This window comes from Ranitomeya variabilis, chromosome 1, assembly GCF_051348905.1.
Source record: "Ranitomeya variabilis isolate aRanVar5 chromosome 1, aRanVar5.hap1, whole genome shotgun sequence".
NCBI lineage: Eukaryota > Metazoa > Chordata > Amphibia > Anura > Dendrobatidae > Ranitomeya > Ranitomeya variabilis.
The window spans coordinates 884,084,442-884,101,755 of NC_135232.1; positions in this window are offsets into that span (position 1 = coordinate 884,084,442).

A 17,314-nucleotide genomic window follows, 5' to 3' on the forward strand; every position below is an offset into this window, starting at 1 on the left:
AAGAGCAATATTTGCTCACAGTTATATTTATGTTAGCCTGATTTTGAATGTATACTGCAGCATTTCTGTAGTGGTGCAGGACATAATAAAGGGGTTACGTACAACATTTATAGATGTTGCTTACAGTTAGCAAATTGACAATGACAGACTGGTCTAGAGGGGACAGAACCCTGTTCTTGTGTACTTACATTCTACGGTGTCCCCCTTTTATGGGATTGTGGTATTTGTGTGTATTTATTTTGCTAATTGCAGATATTAAGTTAGAAATGCAGCTTACAATAGGGCCTAGTTAAATCTGTGAAATCAATGACACCTTGTGTTACCAATGTGTACAATGTCCTTAGACATTATTTTCTTCTCTGTCATTACAGTGGAAGATGTTATGAGACATTGGAGAAGCATTCGTGACCAGTACCGAAGAGAAAGGCAGCAGCGGGGTCCAGGAGTGGCTCATCTGCTCCTGCTAAACGAAAATACATTTATTTTGACCGGCTGTCCTTTCTGGATCTCAGTATGGATCTCAGACCGTAAGTACAAACCACACATCACAATACATATATGTTAGGAATGGGCATAGATGATTGTAATTTTTTATTTTTGTAATCTTATTCAAATTATAGAACTCAACAGAGGAGAGGGAGACAACAGGTTCAGATTCAGAGGCACTCAAAGATCCTGTTGGTGAGGGAGAAGAGTTGGCTGGACCATCTATGGCTCCTTCTAGGATTCTCCCTCCAGATCCATCTTCGGATGCCCCTCTGGTTTCTCATCCACCTGGTCCTGATGTTGCAGCACCATCCACAGATGACCCAGCTTCACTGATGCCCGAGGATACTGGCAACAGCAGCAGCCCAACTGTTCCTCTTGAGGTCTCACCATAGCCTGCTGTGACCTCACGCCGTGGCCGCAGAAGGAGAGAGCTTAGTGCAAGCAAAAGAAATGTGGACACTGGTGTCTTAAATTATTTGGCATGGGCTACTTAGGATGAGGGTGATGAGTCATTTGCGTGCAGCCTGGCCCGGTATCTCTGTCCCATTCCCCGTGAGGTGAGGCTACGTGTGAGAGGGTGCATGCAGATCCTTCTTGATGCATGCACACCCCCAAATGACCCTAACAATTTGAGTGCATTGAGAGTTGGCAGATGTCACCATTTAACCTCTTACGTATGCCAAGAAATCAACCAGTGCATGCTCAAGAGGGATCTGCAGCACCTCCTCCACGTGGGACTACACCTCAACCCTATCCCCAACAGGACCCACCAATGTCCCAATGGCATCCTTACATCAACCTTACCAATATGGCCACTTGTCTAGACCCAGTGTTGGAGGCTGGTCCCAACCTGGGTTTGGACAACATGGTCATATTGGTGGCGGGGGGGTTATGACACACACAACTTATATTATCGTCATGATTCCCATAGTATGAACCCTTATGGCCAGTACTCAAGTGGTCAATCTGAGCAGGGCCAGATTTTGGGGCAGGCCCAACAGAGAGCACAACAACAGGGTGAAGAGCACTTGGGCCAACAAAGGCCACAAGAGCAGCAACCTGAACTGCCGCCATCACCTCCACCAACATATCATAATCTCTAAAAAAGGGTTTTTGTTGTTGCAAATTGTGTGTGAAATACACACAATTTGATAATCTGCTGTGATAGCAATGTGTTTCTTTGTTTATTGTTTTTTTTCTGGCAAAGTTTTATTGGCCACAAAAGACATGCTGGCAATATGTTTAATGAAAGTTTAAAATTGGAAAAACCAATCATTTATAAAAACTATTTTGCAAGCCAAATTCTTTCTGTTTCTCCAATCATTATGACATCATAGCCAATCATTATGTTCATATAAAGCTAATAATTAAGTCAAATCAACACATATAGTTCAGTAAATCAATGTAGAATTTTATATATATATATATATATATATATATATATATATATATATATATATATATATATATATATATATATATATATATATATATATATATATATATATATAGTATAGGAATAAAAGCAACAATTACAACTGAGATACAGCATAATCCTGCCAGGGAGTAGCACCCTGAGGAGAAACAAAATAATTTGTGTAAATATCCCTCACTTTTAGGCCAGAAAGGGGACGCGGAGGAGGAGGGCCATGTGGTGTAGGACTACCCACATTGGGCAACATGTCTTGAACACTATCAGCTGAGGAGCAATCATGATGTCACGTAAAATTGTGTAAAACAACACACGCTTTTATTACTTTGTTATCCTCACTCAGTTGAATGACAGACTGGAGGACACGCCATTTGGCACACAGAATCCCGAAGGCACACTCCACCATTCGCCGCGCCCTAGAAAGCCTCAAATTAAACACCCGCCGCCGGTGGTCCAGGTTGCACCAGGGATAAGGCCTCATCACATGTCTCGTCAATTGGAAGGCCTCATCTCCCACAAGAACATATGGCACGGCTTCAGCATTGGAGACTGGGAGTTGTTGTGATGGGGGGAGGTCAAACTGATTTTTATGTGGCCGCCAACCCATAATGGACGAATTGAAGACCCTAGAGTCTCCAGTTTGCCCATAGGCCCCAATATCTACAATTATAAACCTGTAGTTACTGTCAACTACAGCTAACAGAACTACAGAGAAAAATTGCTTATAATTAAAGAATTGAGTGCCCGAGTTCGGCGGCTTACGCACCCTGATATGTTTCCCATCCAGGGCTCCGATGCAGTGAGGGAATTGGCAAGTGACATTAAATCCACGGGCTATTTTGAGCCAATCATCCATTTTTGGCTCAGGCATGACAAGTTCGTGGAGTTTTGACCATATTTCCATACATGTTGCCCGCACAATGCCAGAAATAGTGGATCGTCCGATGAGAAACTCCAGATGTAGTCTGCCATAGGTCAATCCAGTTGACAGGAAGCTGAAAGTGCAGACCAAATAAGATTAGCTAAGTAAAAAAAAAAAAAAAAAAAAACAGTTAAAAAAAAGACATCAGAAATGTAAAAAGGCATGAAAAACAGTGTAACTTGCTAAATCTTCACTGGGTATGTAATTGAACATTGTAAATACATATTTTGTATCAGCTTTGTCTCTAATTTACACATATAATTTTATGGAGCTGCTAAGAAACAACATGAAAAAGAAAACATCATCAACATACAGTATGTGAGGATGGTGAATTCATACCGTAAGGTAAGGAGAAGACGCTCCTCTGCGGATATGCATTTTCGCATCCTGGTGTCCTGTAATGTTAGTCCTGGACGTACTGTACCAAAACAAGATGTCAAAGGTTGGTATTGACATTCGACAGCAAAGATAAAATTTGTCAGGATGTGCCCGCAGAGCTCTATACAGCCTCTGAAAATGTCCTTTACTGACGCGTTGTCTCAAAAGTGGATGCACCCACATTCTTCTCCTCCTTCGCGGATCCACTATCACGGGGTATGGCTGGCCAAAGCGACGAGACAACACCCAGTTAAATAACACCCGCTGAGTTGTGGTGAAATGCAGCAACTCAGACATGGTGCCAACATAACAACAATACACCAACAGATGCACACCCACAAAATGGCCAGATGGGAGTGTGCCACCTGTTGCAGAGGCTTTAAATAGGGTTGGTGATGATGATTTAAATAAAATTCAGCCCTGAAAACCATTAAATGTCAATTTTGTAAGGTTGCGAGAAAATAAAGCATTACGGATGTCATACGGATTACATACGCAGAAGTACATGCGCAAAATACGCTGCCACACCCTGCCTACGGATGACATACGGATCACTATTTTGGGAACATTTATGCGTATTACGCCTGTAAAATACGGACCGTATTTCCCTACGCTGAGTGTGACACAGGCCTAAGAGTGTTTTTCCACAAGACAGCAGTGAGACACACAGTGTACATCCTAGTTCTAAACATCCAACCCCAGGAAAGTCAAAGCGCTGTCGCAGAAATATTAACAGCAGCAGTGTAAGTGACATAAGCAATTTCTGTGAATTGTTTCATACATTTTTTTAGACCGACCCGTGCACCAGCAGAACAGAGTACAAGTCTGACACGTTGTGAACGACTGGAGAGGTTGGTGCTGGAGTATCTGGAGCTCAATATCAATGCCATTAGGGGGTGTTGGACCCTCATGCATTTTGTCTTAAAATATGGAAGATTGGCTTGAGCTCGCCTGTCATGCCTTGGAGGTTTTGTCGTGCAGGGCAGACAGTGTTCTCTCTGAACGTGTCTTGAGCACTGCTGGTGGTTTCCTGATGGAAATGCATATCAGGCTGTACCCTGAAAGAGTAGACTCGAAGTTGGGTCTCCATCTGGTGGGTTGCCTATAATAGAAGGTGTGCTAGAGGCCTATTATACTGTTTCTACTCTGTGGAAATTGAGGCCACTTTAACGATGTGTAACAATAATTTTTTTTAAATGTGGAGACTCCAAGTAGACCTCCCAGATAGACAAGCCTGCACTTACTTTCAGTCAACTACCTGTATTACTTTCCTTACATTTTTGTACCAATAGTACTCTATGAAACTAATGTTTGTGCCACCTGATGTGTGACTGGAAAAAGAAAATTATTGCATGAGGTATCAGGGCTCCCAGCTAAGAAGGCTTAGGCCCCTCCCTTAGCCACCAGGTCCACATTGAAGCTTCAACTCAAAGCTGTAAATTCTGGCCTAGATCCTGATACCTCATGCATAGCCCATGGCTGACTGCTGCTGTGCCATTTGCAAATTTCTACTGTGGGTCAATTGATGCTACTCTTCATCGTGTCTGCCCCTAATTTTAGCTGTTAAGTTGTTGTGTATATGTTTGGTTTTGCCTCCCATTGAATTTAATGTGGTTTGGGTACAGTCAGCAAACATGTTTGGCAATCATCTAAACCAGGGGTGAGGAATCTTTTTTCTGCCAAGGGCCATTTGGATATTTATACCATCCTTCGGGAGCCATACAAAAGAAATTTACATGTCTTCCATCCATCCACCAGGTAGCGCTGACCTGGACACTGCACCAGAGTCCCATGCATCAATCTGTTCATCATCCCAACCAGAGGTGTATCTAGGGTTTCTGACACCCGGGGCAAAGATTCATTTGGCGCCCCCCCCTGGACATATGTGATTTGCACACTCAGTCATGTACCGATGAGCTTCTCTCCCTAATGCTCTCAATGTTCAGTGAAAAACTGAGAGAACCAGAAGAGAAGCTCGTTTTCACAGGACCATAAGTATGAAAATCGCATATGAGTGAAGTGTCCATGTGACGACTACTGGAACCTGCAGAGCTGAATCCTGACATCGCCAGCTTCTGAATTCTCAAAACACATGCACTGCACACTTTTATGATTCTCCCTTGCTGGTGGACAGTCATGTCAGCACAAGCATGTGATTTGTATACTTCTGACCACCTTCCGACTAGACGTGCCCGGTCTCACTCAGTTCATTTACATTGAGTGAGGCCACACATGTCTAGTCAGCACATGACCGCACATATGTAAAATCGCCGGCACGAGAAAATCCCGACAGCGAGCAGTGCGCACTGTGAGAATTCAGAAGTCTGCAGTCACAAATAATGACTGCAGACTCATTACAAACCTGGACATCCCCTTTAATGCTCGTAACATAAATAAAAACATGTTAGTTTCACAAATAACATTTACATCCAGGTACCTTATAGATGACATCGTCTCTGGAGCCGATCTCCTTCATTTCTTCATCTTGTCCAGACCCCATGATGAGTTTTCTCATCCACAGCTCATCTCTGCAGACTTCCATCCTCTCCGCTCTTTTGCAGAAAATCTCCACATGATGCCCTTAAAGATAGAAGTGTCATTATAATGCTCCTGAATTAAAGAATTGTCCCTCACTATATTGTCTGCACAAAACATGACTCCACACTGTCCTACTTATGGTACATGCTCTTCACACTGACCTCTCCTTTCCATACCGGCCCCCTCTTCACACTGTCTTCTCACACTTTGTCCCCCCTATAGGGTCCAGTATTTATACTGTACTCTCTCATCACACTTCCCCTCCTTGGTACACTCCTTGGTCCCCTCCTGGCTGTGCCCTTACACTGTCCCTCCATGCTACGCCCCCACTACTCAGTTTCTATTCTGTACTCACTCACTTTTCTCCCCCCATACTGTCTCCTCACACTATTCCCCTCCCTCCTTATACTGTCTCCTCTCACATCCCTCCTGTTCACCATACTGTCTCCTCATATATTTACCCCCTCACTTTCTATACTGCCTGCTCACCTGACTCCCCATACTGTGTCTGCACACATCCCACAGCCCCTCATCAACCCCATCTCCCCCTAATCATCCCCACAAAGCCCCTCATCATCCCCCATTATCCACACCTCCCCTCATCACTCCCCCATTCCCCACACAGGCCCCCATCATCCCCCCATTCCCCATACAGGCCCCCATCATTCCCCCATTCCCCACAGGCCCTCATCATCACCTGTACAGACCCTCATCATCCCCCCATTCCCCACACAGGCCCTCATCATCACCCACACAGCCTCTCATCCCCCCATTCCCCACACAGCTCCCCATCACCCCATACAGCCCCTTATCACCCCCCTTCTCCCCCAAAGCCCCTCATCATCACCCCTTCTCCCACACAGCCCCTCATCATCCCCCCATTCCCCACACAGCCCCCCATCATCCCCCCACTCCCCACACAGCCTCTTATCATCCACTACACAGCCCCTCATCATCATCCCCCCATTCCCCACACAGCCTCTTATCATCCACTACACAGCCCCTCATCATCCCCCCATTCCCCACACAGCACCTCATTATCCCTCCAATCCCCACACAGCCTCTCATCATCCACTACACAGCCCCTCATCATCATCCCCCCATTCCTCACACACCTCGGTCCTCTCCTCACATGGCTCCATGCTGCAGACCCTCAGTCCTCTAGCAGCCTCAGCCGCTTCCTGCTATGGTGTCTTCACTGGACTCGGTGGACTGAAGAAGGCCCCGCCCCTTCTGGTGACATCATTACCTCCCAAAATCACCTCCGTTCTAGTCACTGCAGTCAGATCTTCAATTGTACTCGTGTCTGTAAGATACGAGTACAATTGAATACTGGGAGCCGATGCGCTGCAGCTTCTCTGTGCTGGTGGTCAACTTGACAGTCGGCACAGAGAGCAGCTGACTCCCAGTCCAGGGGGCGGCAGAATGCAGCTGCCAGGGGAGACACTGCAGACCACTGCATTAGGTGGCCCGACTGCGCCCCCTGCCAGCTGTGCCCAGGGCACATGCCCCGGCTGCCCCCCTAGATATGCCACTGATCCCAACCATCCTGCACAGTGGACAGTCCTGTATTTCGGTCTAAGCTCTGCAGTCTCGGGCGTCTCCTGAATTTCTCTCACTGTCACAAACCTCCAGAATTTCCTCCTGCCAGAGTAGAAAGAAAAGGTAAATGGGCATAGATTTGGGTGTTGCCAGGGGCATGGTCAAAATTCCTCCCTCTTTCGGTTTATCAAAAGTTGGGGGTAAGCAATTTGGGCCTTCACAAAGAGGTTGCATGGTTTGCCAATCATTTCCCTTTCCTAGCCCCTCAAATGCTGCAACAGATATCTTGGTTTTAAGGGGTTAAATAGCCAAGAGCGATGTGGGCACTGCTTCTGGCAGTGACACCCGGGGCTCGGCCATCACATAAATCGAGCTCCCGGTGACGACCCCATGGGCACAGCTTCTGTGCATCAAAGGTCGGTAACCCCAACCTGACCATAATGTATGGGTACATCAAAGGTCATGAAGGCGCTAAAGCTTACATGCTACAAAAGAGAGGAGAGAGAACCCTGTTGATCATAAGAGCTTACACTCTACAAGAGAGAGTGACCTTTCCAGTGACTCTGGAGATGAAATACAACTCTGTAGTATAACCTGGGCTCCACTAGGAACCGCTAATCTGTAATGGCCCAGGTACTGACCACCAGTGTACAAAGTATGATAATCTGGAGCATGTCATAACTGCAGGACATTATGGGGAAGTGCACATAGCAATGCAAAATGTCAAATTATCAAGAAACCACAGGAAATTTCAGGAAATTTGACTCACACTCAATCATCCGATTAACAACATGCTTCCCTCTAGTTATGAGAATACTCAATAGATAGATACTTCAATAGAAAAATACTTAAAGGGATTGTCCACTACTAGGATCTTCTTGATGTAAATGCTTGACCCTGATAAAATAAAAAAAGCTTGTACTCTCCTCCCAAGCAGGTGCCATTCCATGTTGGCACTCGCGGTTACCAAGCTCTTCTGCGGTTATCGTGACACGTGACGCCCGGCACCCAATTACCACTGGCATCACTGTCTCACATTCCTTCGAATTGAACATGAAGAAGTAGTTAAATATCAACTGCAGCCCTGACTTCCTCTTCATGTTCAGTTTGCATGAAGGTGGGGACAGCGACCCCAGCCCTGACTGAGTGCTGGGATCACGTGTCACAACACATGTACGAGAGCCCCAGGATCGCAAATGCCGATACTGCTGTAACAGCGCCGGCACGAAAGGTGAGGTTAGGCTTTCTTATTGTATTGTTGCTAAACATTTAGATCTAGTAGAGGACAACACCTTTAAAGAGTAATCAATGTTTTAATTATTGTTTTACAAATCAATAGTGATAAGATATATTACAAAGTTGATTATTTTAATTTATTCATGAAATAAGAATTAAAACTACAGTTTAAGTGACAATTAAATACATGCAACTCCTACCTTCTAGAGGTATGCGGGTGAGGAAGGACTGAGATCCCTCATTTTAGTAATTTATGTAATCATGTCGTATCATTCTATGCAGTTAAAATGAATACTTAACAGATACCTTATGGATTCATTATGAGTCAGTTGGTGTAAAAATCTGGATCAGGCCATAAGAAATTATGATTAATTTGTCATATCCTTCATGGTTCTCATATGAGCTTTTGAACAAGATTCCTTTACATCATCAAGACTAGTATCATGTAGAATCTGCATATAGACTTTGAAAGAAAAAAATTCACTATTGTGAAAAATGAACTCATATATTTACCAACATTTAAAAGCCAAAATTTGAGACAATTAAGCCCCACTAAGGAAATCCCAAGAAAAGACACTTTTCTGCTTGATTTAATTAATGTGGTCTGGTGCACAAGACTTGTGCTCCTGTTCGTAAGACTGTCTCAGCAAATTAAAGACTTCCGGAAAATGTTTATGGCTATGGGTAAATAAGTCAACTCAAGACAAGAAAATCTACCAAACCAAACTGAAATTATAGCAAGGTAGTGGTAAAAATATTAAAGTATTAAAATATACCTTTTATTAATAATTCATTATAAAAAACAGATATCAGACAAAATGACAACACACTAACACATACATAAAAAACAGGCTCACAGATTTCTATAGCTATCAAGCCCCAAATATGGCACAATATTTCCTTACTGCACTATCTATCAACATATTTGTGCAAGCTAAGTAGTGCCAATAATTGTGTTTTATGCCACTGTATAAATCCTATATGTGCATACGCATGAACATATACTCTATGAAACAAAGAGCCTGTAAAACAAAGGGAACAATCTCACCTGGGTTTATGCTCATCACTTCGTCACATACAGTGTCCCGGTCTTTGAGATGACAAATCATAGCCCACCACTCAGAATCTCAGGTATTGGACCATATCCCCAGTGCCTCCCAAAACCTGAGATTCTGAGTGCTCTGTTTACCCACTTCCCATCCCCAGATCATCAGGATTACCTTTGGAGTCAACTCAAAGGAAACATTGTGCCATATTTGGGGCTTGATAGCTATAGAATTTTATGAGCCTGTTTTTTATGTATGTGTTGGTGTGTTGTCATTTTGTCTGATATCTGGTTTTTACAATGAATTATTAATAATAGGTATATTTTAATACTTTACTATGTGTAAATAAGCCAGCATAGTCAGGAAAAAGGTAAGCAGTAAATTGGTCTACATTTTCCACATCTTAAAGGGAACCTGTCACCCCCCCGCCCGGAGTTTTTAACTAAAAAAGCAACCTCGTGCAGCACTAATGCTGCATTCTGTCAAGGTGGCTCTTTTATTTGGGGTCCCTTCCAACACTGAAATATTTGTTTTTATAATTTGCCCATCATACCTGTAGTCTGTCCGGGGAGCATGTCTTTTCCCTCAGACACAAATGCCTCCCAGCCATCCTTCAGCCCCTCCGTGCACATGGTGCCGCCTCCTCTGCAGTCATTAAGGTCCCTGGCGCCTGCGCTGTAAGTTCCCATCATGTGATGGGAGTCGAAGGGCAGTTCAAACTGTGCATACCCGAAAAAAAACTTACAGCGCAGGAGCCGGGGATGTTAATGACTGCAGAGGAAGTGGCACCCGGCGCACAGAGAAGTTTTGGGATGGCTGGGAGGCGTTTGTGTCTGAGGGGAAAAGACATGCCCCCCTGACAGACTACAGATATGAGGGGCAAATTATAAAAACTAATATTTCAGCATTGGAAGGGACCCCAACTAAAGGAGCCACCTTGAAAGAATGCAGCATTAGTGCTGCACAAGGTGGCTCTTTTAGTTAAAAACGTCTGGGTGTGACAGGTTCCCTTTAAAGAAGCTCCCATCAAAAATGTTATCGTCTTAATATATTGCAGTCATCATGTTATATAGCACTGTGTACTTACAATTGTTCGTTTTGTGCTTCTACTCAGTTATTCCTTCTCTTTTCCATTAGGTCTATGACATCACATGATTGAAAAACGACTGTCTGAATCCTTCTAAACTCAATGTTGAAACAGGAAGTCTCTTTTCTCTGCATGAGCCATCACAACAGAAGTCCCTGGCAGGGGAGCTTGGTCAGGAGTTGAAGACTAGAATGACTTACAAAATTAAAATACAAAAGAGACTTCCTGTTTCTACATAGAGATTTGGAGGAGTCAGCTAGTCAGTTTTTAATCACGTGATGTCATAGACCTAATGGAAAATAAAATTAGAGGGTAGAAAGGCAAAAGGAGCAATTGTAAGTGCACAGTGATTTATAATATGATGACTACAATATATTAACCCCTTACTGACCTCGGACGGGATAGTACGTCCGAGGTCAGCTCCCCTGCTTTGATGCAGGGCTCCGCAGTGAGCCCTCATCAAAGCTGGGACATGTCAGCTGTTTTGAACAGCTGACATGTGCCCGCAATAGCGGCGGGTGAAATCGCGATTCACCCGCCGCTATTAACTAGTTAAATGCCGCTGTCAAACGCAGACAGCGGCATTTAACCACCTAATCCGGCCGGGCGGCCGGAAATGACGTCATCGCCGACCCCCGTCACATGATCGGAGGTCGGCGATGCTTTAGAATTGTAACCATAGAGGTCCTTGAGACCTCTATGGTTACTGATCTCTGGCAGCTGTGAGCGCCACCCTGTGGTCGGCGCTCACAGCACACCTGATTTTCTGCTACATAGCAGCGATCTGATGATCGCTGTTATGTAGCAGAGCCGATTGCGCTGTGCCTGCTTCTAGCCTCCCATGGAGGCTATTGAAGCATGGCAAAAGTTAAAAAAAAAGAGTTAAAAAAAATTTGAAAAAAATAAAAAAAATATAAAAGTTTAAATCACCCCCCTTTCGCCCCAATCAAAATAAATCAATTAAAAAAAAATCAAACCTACACATATTTGGTATCGTCGCATTCAGAATCGCCCGATCTATCAATAAAAAAAAGCATTAACCTGATCGCTAAATGGCGTAACGAGAAAAAAATTCGAAACGCCAGAATTATGTTTTTTGGTCGCCGTGACATTGCATTAAAATGCAATAACGGGCGATCAAAAAAAAGTATCTGCACCAAAATGGTATCATTAAAAACGCCAGCTCGGCACGCAAAAAATAAGCCCTCAACCGACCCCAGATCATGAAACATGGAGATGCTACGAGTATCGGAAAATGGCGCAATTTATTTATTTATTGTTTTTTTGCAAAGTTTGGAATTTTTTTTCACCACTTAGGTGAAAAATAACTTAGTCATGTTAGGTGTCTATGAACTCGTACTGACCTGGAGAATCATAATGACAGGTCAGTTTTAGCAGTTAGTGTACCTAGCAAAAAAGCCAAACAAAAAACAAGTGTGGGACTGCTCTTTTTTTGCAATTTCACCGCTCTTGGAATTTTTTTCCTGTTTTCCAGTACATGACATGGTAAAACCAATGATGTCGTTCAAAAGTACAACTCGTCCCGCAAAAAATAAGCCCCCACATGGCCAAATTGACGGAAAAATAAAAAAGTTATGGCTCTGGGAAGGAGGGGAGTGAAAAACGAACACGGGAAAACGGAAAATCCCAAGGTCATGAAGGGGTTAAGATGATACAAATTTTGGTGTGAGTGCTTCTTTAATCTTTTTCACTGCTCTACCAAAAATCAAACAATCTCATTATTAAGACCAAATATAAATTGTGGTGACGTAACAGATTGCTTAGCATTGAAGATGATGTCATTGGACATCTCTTACAAGTTTAGAATAAAGATCTCATCAAATATATATTAGGCTGCCCATAGTGAAAATGTCACTGGCAGCTCCATAATGAAGGAGCTAGCCACCGATTTATGAGATTGAAGTTTTATTGGCAATGTAGGCTGAGCGTGCTCTGTATTGTTCACTAGTCCTCAACACATTATCATGTTCTATTAATATTATTGTCTATGAGATTGTGGAATGGTCTGCTTTATAAACCCGTACATCTAACCAAATATGCTGTAATGGTCATTAATTGAATTGAGCTACTTATAAGATCTGTTCCATTGATACTAACATACAATATATTGTATGATTTCCTGTCATAAATACCAAGAGGATTTAGTATATTGATTCTAAAACTGAATGCATTGAGTTCTGATAATGAAAAGGCATAAGCAAGGAAATTGTTAAACCGTAAGCAGCTATGTACGACACAACTCTCTTTACACGAGACTTGGGAGGTATTTTTCTGAACTGTCTGTGAAAAAACCATGTAAAGCCGAGGGACTTGGGGAATAGAAGTGAGAAGGCACAAAATTGTAATGCTTCCCAGAGTGGTCCATCTCTCCGCCATACCCACAGAAGTACTCCCCCTCCTTTTCCTTTCACCTCCTCCCTCACTGCTCTGTTTCCACCCCGCCCCCATTGTTCACTAATGAGAACACATTAAGCTTTCCCTCAATGCCCTGATGTGCTCTTACACTGCTGAATCCTAGCATTGCAATGCACAACGCGGTCCAAGGATTTTTTTAAAGTATTATAAAGAGAGAAAATGCTTTCTAGACAGCTCATCTTTCTCTGCCCACGGCTCAGCAGGGATTTAAATGTGTCTGCTTCCCCTGAAAGTAAATGCATGTTTTTGCCCCCCCCCCCAAGTAAAAGAGACAACATACATGCTCCGCAATACCGCTGCAAAAAGCTTTGCAGAGGTTTATCTATTCACACTTATAAGAAAGAATGGTTTAGCCTGTTTTATGTATTTTTTATTCCAGAAAGACCATCAAGCTAAAACTGACTTGCAACAAGGACTCATGATTCGGACAACATGCAATCCACAAGCTTGTCATGCTTTAAGGAATTTGACCTTGATTTTAGAAATTAATTTGGGCTAGCTAAATCCATATGTATGAGATAATGTATAGTGAATTCCAATGGGCCATCAAATTAAAAAAATTATAATTATGTGGTCAAAATGATATTTTTTATCATTATCATAAGTAACATAAATAATAACATACACAATTAACCATAACGTTAAAATCAAAAGTCATGGGATGGGATATATTATCAGCAACTGAATGATCAGTTCTTTTAATTAACCTGCAGGAAGTAGATACATTGACAAGGGTAAGGATCTGAGTAACTTCGAAATTGTGAAAGTTAGATAAATAGGTGAGAACTTCTCCAAAATGATCATGTGACAAACTACCTGCCCCCTCTCCCACTTTCGCCATCAACGATTCCATTCCTGTAGGTAGTGGGAATAGTGCCTCTTGTTTTGGCAGATGGCATTTGCAGCTAGCATGATTGACAGGGCTGTCAGCATCAGTAATTGGCAATTCCTTTAGCTAGTCATGGTTAATCAGGGGTTAATCAGGAGCCAATGGGTGCTCTAGGGGCTCTATTTAAAGAGTACCTTTCACCAATTTTTTCATATTTAACCAGACACACAATGTAATAGTGTCTGCAGAGCGTAATATAACTTTAAAAAAAAAAATGTTGCTTCTCTGTTGCAAAGATGTTAGCAATGTAAGTATTTGGCTGCTAATGAGTTAAATTTTAAGTCTTACTCTCACTCTCTCTAACTCAATTTTCCTGCATGTGAGCCCTGCTTCCCTTGATTTTATCCTTGCCCTTATCTCTCTAGTCCTGACCTGGCACATTTACATTTTTTTCTCAAAACAGACCACTGACCAACAGCTATTCTGTACTTGCAACTCAAGGACCCCTACTACGAAGGGCATATAACCTTGCTTCTGGTGAAAGGTAGGGTGCCCCAGGGATCTGCTACACAGACTGTCCAGACCAAAGTAAGGGTACCTTCACACTAAGCGACGCTGCTGCGATATCGACAACGATGCCGATCGCTGCAGCGTCGCTGTGTGGTCGCTGGAGAGCTGTCACACAGACAGCTCTCCAGCGACCAACTATGCGAAGTCCCCGGGTAACCAGGGTAAACATTGGGTTACTAAGCGCAGGGCCGCGCTTAGTAACCCGATGTTTACCCTGGTTACCAGTGTAAATGTAAAGAAAAACAAACACTACATACTTACATTCCGGTGTCTGTAACGTCCCCCGGCGTCTGCTTCCTGCACTGACTGTGATTGCCGGCCGTAAGGCATGGCACAGCGGTGACGTCACCACTGTGCTCTGCTTTTACTTTACGGCCGGCCGGGGGACGTGTGACAGACAACAGAAGGTGAGTATGTACTGTTTGGTTTTTTTTACTTTTACAATGGTAACCAGGGCAAATATCGGGTTACTAAGCGCGGCCCTGCGCTTAGTAACCCGATATTTACCCTGGTTACCACTGTAAAACATTGCTGGCATCGTTGCTTTTGGTGTCAAACACGACGATACACGCCGATCTGACGACCAAATAAAGTTCTGAAGTTTCAGCAACGACCAGCGATATCACAGCAGGATCCAGATCGCTGCTGCATGTCAAACACAAAGATATCGCTATCCAGGACGCTGCAACGTCACGGATCGCTATCGTTATCGTTGCAAAGTCGTTTATTGTGAAGGTACCTTAAGTCCATGGATGTCTTTTTTGAGTTCTCGGTCTCCTGAAAGGCAGGTGTTGTGGGATTTTCCCAATATGCAATATCTAGTCCTAATCAAAGTTATTAAATGGAGGAACACTGGTAAAGCAGCAACAGGGTCATGGAAAACCAATGTTCATAGATAAGCCAAGGTATCAAATGTTAGCCAGTGTGGTTTGATCCCTTAGAAAAGTTACTGTAGAACAAACTGCTGAAAAAGTTAATGCTGGCTGTGATGGAAAGGTATCAAAACACACATAGGGCTGTGTTGCCACAGACTGGTGTCCATGTTGACCCCCGTGCAATGCCAAAAGGGACAACAATGAGCACATGAGCATTACTGGACCATGGAGTAATAGAAGATGTTAGACTTTTAGACAGGACAGGAAATGTCATAAAAACCTGATATAAACCCTTTAAATCATATGTGTAAAGACAGCGCATTACAGCTGCAGGTACATACGGATTGGTGCCTATTGGCTACTCGGGCGTATTTAAAACGTATGTATAATTCTGGAGTATACATGAATTTTGCTTTCCCTGGCCCACTCCTCACTTTCCCTGTCTCATTAGGCAGAGATTGACAAACTGCTATGTATGCACACAGGGGAGCAAATAAAATTCATGGGGCCCCATAGCAAAGGTTTTAATTACCACTCAAACTAAAAAATAAAATATTTGGCTAATTAGGTGGGGTCATATTTCCCAAATTTTATAAACAGGGAGTGAAATATTTATACCATTAAAGAGTATTATGCTAAAAAAAAAAAGGTTATCATACCTACCAATATGATGCCCCACAGCCGTAACTCAGTATGATGGCCCCCACTCAGCATGATACCCCCACACAGTATCATTGCCCTACAACCCCAACACAGTATATAATAATGGAAGCTCCTTATGATGCTACCACAACCCCTCAGTATGATGTTCCCAAAGCCCCAACTCAATATGATGCAGTTGCTCAGCATGATCACCGCCTAGGTATGAAACTCAACAAGCCCCTACCCTACATAGCATAATGGTCCCCACAGCCCCTTACACAGTATTATGGCCCCTCACTTTGATGCTCCCATAGTCATCCACTCAGTATGATGGCCCCAAATGCCAAACCCACCCCCATCCCACTCAGTATGATGGTCCCTAATGAAAGGCCCCCGTTCGGTATGAGAGTCCCGAATGCTAGCCCCCTTTCAATATAAGGGTCCCAACAGCACCCCACTAAGGTTCCCACCCACATTCACCCTGCATGCTAGTTTGAGTACTGATGCTTCACAATGCAGACATGATGTAGTGATTTCATCACGGATGCAATGCATGGAGTCTCAGGCTCACAGGCGCAGGCTGAATGGTAGACCACAAAGCCTTCGACTCCGTGATCCACCATTATATTCCACGGTATCTGTGTCGTGAAGCTGCAAATTCCACTTAAATTGTTATTATGAGTGGCTGCGTGGTCTGCACATAAACAACAGCCTGTTGCAATTGAATAGAAATGGGCCCATTCATTGTTCTTGCACAGGAGTCTTCTCTTGTTTATGTCAACTTCAAATGACACCTGTGTCATGCAAAGGAAATACAATACATTACTGATTTATAAATACTCTGGTATTATGTATCGTAAAATAATACAAAATATAATAATACATTATAACTAGCATTAGAAAAAAAAGTGTACCATGTTAAAAGGGAGAGCTCTCCTCATTGCCAATAAATGGTTTTCAATAATGTTCTATGTGGGCTGATTGATGGACTCTAGAGGTCTGGTGAGGGACTTTTGTAAGAAAAAATATTAATACGTAAAAAAAACAATCACTGGAAAATCCTTTAATGGTCTCAGCTGTTTTTATTTTTCTTCCGCAACATTGCTCCTAGGAGAATAATATATATTATGAGCCACTGGATATGAGAGTGCACTGTTTTTTTATTACACCTTTTATTGTTTCTCATCATATGGCTCTTAAAGCCCATGAAATATGGCTCATATGGACCTGACTGAAAAAAAAATGGAATCTGAACAAAACAGTATTATTTATGTCTATGTCTGACTATAGAA